The sequence below is a fragment of the Mesoplodon densirostris genome, chromosome 4 (genome assembly GCF_025265405.1).
Source record: "Mesoplodon densirostris isolate mMesDen1 chromosome 4, mMesDen1 primary haplotype, whole genome shotgun sequence".
In the NCBI taxonomy this organism is placed as follows: Eukaryota; Metazoa; Chordata; class Mammalia; order Artiodactyla; family Ziphiidae; genus Mesoplodon; species Mesoplodon densirostris.
The window spans coordinates 10151714-10158369 of NC_082664.1; the positions used below are offsets into that span (position 1 = coordinate 10151714).

The 6656-nt window shown below is 47.0% G+C and overlaps 1 pseudogene; it reads left to right on the forward strand.

Annotated features, from left to right (window-relative positions):
* The first annotated feature begins 1296 nt into the window (after positions 1-1296).
* Positions 1297-6163, forward strand: LOC132488002 (ras-related protein Rab-2A-like; annotated as a pseudogene).
* The last annotated feature ends 493 nt before the right edge of the window (positions 6164-6656 follow it).

Here is a 6656-nt window from a genome sequence, read left to right on the forward strand (position 1 = left end):
AGGAGCCCCCTTCCAGCCCTCGATCATCCACGTGTCCCAGTGTCCTGTTCCTCCTGAACCCCGCCAAGACCCTCTGAAAGATGCAGTTAACCCCCCGGCCTCCCTTTGAGCTGGACTCCCACCCTCCATGCCCTCTACTTACTTTACGTTGCCAGCTTACTGATCCCTAATCACCTGTTTCATTAAAAATGGCTAAATTGATAAATGCTAATTGCTCAGAGAGAGAGAGAGAATACTTTAAAGAATGGTGTATGCAATAGACTCAGGGGACAAGCCACATAAAGAGGGCTTATCTTCTGTCTGGAATTTAGTCAACTCTTTCCAGATTTTAACTACATTTCTCAAAAACAAAAACAGGGCTTCCCTGGTGGCGCAGTGGTTGAGAGTCCGCCTGTCGGTGCAGGGGACACGGGTTCGTGCCCCGGTCCGGGAGGATCCCACATGCCGCGGAGCGGCTGGGCCCGTGAGCCATGGCCGCTGAGCCTGCGCGTCCGGAGCCTGTGCTCCGCAATGGGAGAGGCCACGACAGTGAGAGGCCCGCGTACCGCACACACACAAAAAACAATACCCATTCTGCTATGAGGGGTTCACCCCCGTTTTATGGAGAGCAGAGCCAGCTGTGTTAACTGGCAGAAAAACAGTCAAGAGACAATCACAGCTCACGGGGGGTGGGCAGGACAGCTGCCGGGCGCTGTGCTGACGGCTCCGCGTGGCATCTTCACAACAAGCAGGGGAGGTAGTGACTATTATTATCCTCGTTTTGCAGGTGGGGAAACTGAGGGTCAGGCAAGTTAAGCCATTTGCTCAAGGTGAGAAGGTATGGGCCCGGCGAGGCTACAACATGAACACAGCCGTCAGATCCCAGAGATTGTGTTCCCACCTCCAGGGCGCCCTGCCTAAGGGAGGGAGAGAGACATACACGTCCCCCAGAGTTCACCAGGGCAAATGACTGCAGGGATTGAACAGCCCCAAATCCCACCTCACTTTGTAAACAGCAGCTGTGCAAGTGTAGAAACAGCCCTTGGACCTGGACTCAAAGGACCATCATTTGAGATTTGAATGATTTGGGGTTTGAGTTCTTGTTGGAAAAGTCACTCAACCTCCCTTCATCTCAGTCTACTCATCTATAAAATGGAGCTAATGATCTTCACTCTATGAACCTTCCAAGATTGTTGAGCTGAAACAAGGAAGACACCAGACGTGAAGAGTCATGACCTAGAAACCCCTCGACAAGCTTTGTTATTGAAGGTAGAGGAGTCACACTCAGCAAGGCTCCCTGTTCTCTGAGTTTGGGCAATGGGTGCAGAGAAGAAGGGTGATGCCCCTCTGGTAGCTGTGGTGATTGAGGAATGTGGTGGCTTTTGTGCCTCCTGGTTCTGGGGGGTTCTCTCCATGAGTAGCTGGAACTGACCAAGTCCCCTGAACCTGACCGGAGAGATGCCCATTTAGGTTCCATCAGGATGGACTCTGTGGATGCTGCCTGGTGAAACATGTCAGCATGGAAGAATCTTGCTGGAATGGACCCTTCAAGGCAGCCTGGATGGCTCACCCTCATCCCTCCAACCCGACCTTTTGCTCAGGAGGTAGGGGATGCTGACAGCTCAGGTAGAGTTCTCAGCCACATTTTCCTTAAACAGGTACAATAGTGCCTGGGGATTCGTGTGTTGTGCCTTAAAGAGAGCAGGAGCGAGAACTAGGAAATGTGGCCCCACATCTACACGTCTCATCAGGGATTCCCTACATCAGGGGTTCTCTGCTCCAGTGATTCTGATCCCCAAGGGCATTTGGCCGTGTCTGGAGACATTTTAAGTCATCACAACTCGGATGTGTGTGTGAGGGTGCCACTGGCATCTAGTGGATGGAGGTCAGGGATGCAGCTGAAAACCCTACAGGGCACAGGAAAGACCCCACCACAAAGAGTGGTCCAGCCCGGAATGTCAATAGTGCTGAAGTTAAGAAACTTTGGTCTAGATAATATTTCAAGGTCTCCTTAACAGCAGCTGCTGTTACTCCCACTATCCTTTCCTTGTCTTTACTTAATGGCAAATGGCCCTTGGAGGGGGAGGTCCTGACCTACCATGGTTACCACCGTGAGCCCCCAAATGAGAGTTATTACCAAAGAAAAAGTCATCTTTTTTTGCATAGAATGATGATATTTGCCACCCTATTTTAGATAAGGGTTTTAGACTCATGCTACGATAGCATACAGGCTAGTTTAACTTATACTGCTCACTCCGTCTACCATCTCCCTAGTCTGCCATCCCATGAATGATGGTGTTAAGACTTGATCTGATGGTCAGGACAGGTAGGCTTGCAAGGGATAAAGGTCCTTTACATTCAAAGAATTTTCTTTTGCCAGTTAGAACTCTTCTCGGATACAATGAAGCATCGCCTTTGCAAATCACAGTGTTAGTTCAAAATTATATTAAATTCAAATAAGATCCAACTCAAGCATTCATGCAGTCATCAACCTGCCAACAGAAACATACCGAGCACCTTTTATGACCCAAACCTTCTGCTCCAGCCTGGAATTCTAAATATGAAGTGGCGCTGCAACCCACACGGCCGACCACCACCCCCAGAGTGCACACTCAGATGGGAACACATACTTGCAGGGGAACAAGATGGATTTGGTGTGGAGGCTCGTGGTGGGGACTGACAGCTCCAAACCTACTTCCTTTCGTCTTGTGCATGCAGCTAGACGCCATTTCTCATCTTCCTCTGCAGCTGGATGCACCTGGGTCTCTGAGTTCTGGACTGTGAGCTGGAAGAGAGGAGAGTCCTCACAACGTAGCCCATGAGAACCTCTCGGGCTTGGTCTCTCTCCTTTCCCATCTCCAAGCCAGAGACAGAGGATCCAGCAGCAGACTCCAAGACCCCAGGGGATGGCACAGCCATAGTGTGGTGGGGGAAAAACCACCCCTAAGCAAGAATGCCGACATTGGAGTGAGATGTCAATTTGTATTGCATTAAGGTACTGAAGTTTGGGGCATGATTTTCACAGCAGCTAGGGTTACTTGTCCTAACTAATAGCAGATATGTGCCCAACCGTCCACCCAAGAGGAGCTGATTCTCCTTTGTGTCCCCATTATGATTTATAAAGACCTTTATCACAATACCTGGAAGGCCTTGCCGCACTAATTTGTTTTATCTCTTTGTGTCCCTACAGTGGTTGCCACAGACTTTTTTCATGGTAGGGGCTTCGGGGTGGCCATCTTACCACCAGGGGAGATAGGAAACTTGTCCTGAAGCTATAACTGCCTAGAAAATGCACCATTTCACTCTCAACCTAAAAAATAAGAAAATACATTTTGTTGGCATTTTTTTTTCAGCAAGTATTCTCCCCTAGATTCAACTAGGAAGGCAAAGTCAACATTCTACCAGGGTACTTCTCCATTTTTATTCCCCTCTTAAAAAAATATAATAAAAGACTGTAAGGCTATTTTGTTTGGAGCAGTAGAAGGTATTAGCCTACGTCCTCCCTGTAGCAATGCATGTTGCATTGAAGAATCACCCAGCTGTGCGACCTGCTTTTGAAAACAGACCAGAGACAGCCCTAGGGATCCAGGAGCCATGGGAGGATCTGGGCGGAAGACAATGGTCAGACTCGGGGGCTGTTAAAACCAGAAGAGGGAGGCGGGGCGGAGGCGCCGGGGCCGCTGTTATTGTTCAGCTGGGCTCCGCTGGGCGCCTTCTCCCTTGGCTCCGACGGTGTCGATTTCTCCAGCTTCCTCTCGGCCCCTCACTCCAGGAGGCTGACGACGGCGGCGGCGGCGGCGGCGGCGGGCGGAGCCTGGCGTTTTGAGGCCGAGCGGCGCCGTGGTGAGTGGCGCGGCGGAACTGGAGCCCCGTGCCCCGGCGCCGGGCGGCCGCGCCCGTGGCGCATGCCTGTTTCTTCAAGTACATTATCATCGGCGACACAGGCGTTGGTAAATCATGCTTATTGCTACAGTTTACAGACAAGAGGTTTCAGCCAGTGCATGACTTTACTATTGGTGTAGAGTTCGGTGCTCGAATGAAAACTGTTGATGGGAAACAGATAAAACTTTAGATTTGGGATACAGCAGGTCAGGAGTCCTTTTGTTCCATCCCAAGGTCGTATGACAAAGGTGCAGCAGGGGCTTTACGAGTGTATGATATTACAAGGAGAGACACGTTCAACCACTTGACAACCGGGTTAGAATATGCCCGCCAGCATTCCAATTCCAGCATGGTCATGATGCTGATTGGAAATAAAAGTGATTTAGAATTGAGAAGAGAAGTAAAAAAAGAAGGTGAAGCTTTTGCACGAGAACATGGACTTATCTTGATGGAAACTTCTGCTAAGACTCCTTCTAATGTAGAAGAGGCATTTATTAACACAGCAAAAGAAATTTATGAAAAAATCCAAGAAGGAGTCTTTGACATTAATAACAAGATCAGCTCTGTGCTTTATGACCACCTGGAGAGGTGGGATAGGGAGGGTGGGAGGGAGGGAGACGCAAGAGGGAAGGGATATGGGAACATATGTAGATGTATAACTGATTCACTTTGTTATACAGCAGAAACTAACACACCATTGTAAAACAATTATACTCCGATAAAGATGTAAAAAAAAAGAATAATAATAATGAGGCAAATGGCATTAAAACTGGCCCTCAGCATGCTGCTACTAACGCCACGCACGCAGGCGGTCAGGGAGGACAGCAGGCGGGGGGGAGGCCGCTGTTGAGTCTGTTTGCTGTCTTGCTGCCCAGAAGGGGCTACTCACCTATCCTTTCACCCTCCTGCTCAGCTGAGACAGGAAACTCTTCAAATTGGCTTTATGTCACAGAAGAAGACTTTAATCCTTCAAATTCTTGTGTAACTTTGAATAAATGGTTAACGTTCACTTAAAAAGACAGATTTTGGAGATTGTATTCATATCTATTTGCATTGGATTTCTAGGTCAATTGACGTGATTAGTTTTGTTAAATGTTGTCTTGTGCCCTTACCTACGAACTGAATCGTATTGAACACTACAGAGTCATCTTGAATATTTTAAATCGGTTTGTGTAGTTAGGTTTCCCCACACCTGTGGTTACCTCATGTTTAATATTATGGAAATGTCCTCAAAAGTTTGTCAATTTTCAAGGCTATAAGGAAAACAGAAGGACTCTTTTAATTCTGTACGTATCATTTACTTTCTGTATATATAGTTTAATAACCTGCTTGGGTGTAATTTGCCAAGCTTGGATTCTTTAATGTATCTGCATAAATTCTATACTGTTTAGAGCTTAAAGCTACAGAAGCATCGTTGTTAGGAATTGCTTGGACACTGAGTTTTAAACGTTTTGACATTGTTAACAAGCATGTTCATCTTTTTCTTGTCACTAGTCCAAGAGAAATATGCTTAATGTACATTCTAAAGTCTATGTATGTGTTAACCTGTTTTAATGCCAAAATTTTGCTATTTGTCCACAGTTTCTTTAAGACCTCCTCAGAAAAGGATTTATTTGCCTTAATGCGTACTGCTGGGTAAAAACACAGTATAATGAGTGAGGTGGGCGGAAGAAAGAAATCCCCCCGCCTGAGAGCCTCCAGGAGGAGTGAGTGTCCACATTTAGATGGCACATTAGGAGGACTTTGATCTTTCCTTGAACACAATCATGTTTTCTTTTTCTTTTATTCACATGATTTCTAAGTGTATTTTTCACACAGGACAGTTTTCCAACCTTGATGTACAGTGACTGTGTAAAATTTTTCTTTCACTGGCAACCTATAATCTTTAAAATATGGTGAGCATCTTGTCGGTTTTGAAGGGGATAGGACAATAAACCTACCAGATGGAAAACCCTGTTAAAAGTAGAAAAGGTTTAGTAATTTGCTCAGTGTGGTGGTTTTATCCTTCTTTTTCTTTTTCTCCCTTGGACTATAATGAAATTGTTATAGCAGTGCAAAGTAAAATCCTATGTATATAAAAAAATTAAAAAATAAAAATAAAACAAGAAGAACCTTAGGAATCATCTCAGGTTGTAGATGGGAAAGCTGAGGCCCCACGAGGGGTCAGATCACCCAAGGTCATCAGCTGGGAAGCAACTGGTGTCCCAAAGTCATCACTCTTAAGCGTCTCCCACTAAGGTCCAGGTGAAAGCACCTGGGTTCTTCCTAAGGCATCGTTCCACCCTCTGTCCCCAGGATCTAGTGCAAGCAGAGTCATTCATGCTTGCTCCTCCAGAGGCAGGTGTGGGTGTCTGGGGACCTTGGCCCCAGCCTGAAGCCCTGATGTCACACTAGAAGACGACTGGGCCAAGGAGCTGAGTAAGGCTCAGGGCAAACATTATAACCTCTGAGTCACAAGAAGGATAGCCAGATGGGTCATCTCCAGCAGCAAAGACAGGGTCAAAGCAATGGGTCCCAGTACCCCTTGGGGTCATATTGCCTGCAGAATAACTTAGGGGATGGGGAGGAGGGGTGAGCACAACAGAAATATTGCTCAATGAGCTGCATCTGGGCAACCTGTCCAATTCAGTCCATCTCCAATCCAATGTCCAGTCCGATGTTCATTAGTCTAGACAGGTCACACTTGCTAGAAGTTAAAAGTACAACTCTGGGGCTAGACTGCCTGGGCTTGAATCCCTGTTCTCCTGCTTACCTGTGAGACTTTGGATAATCACTTACCTCTGCTTGACTCAATG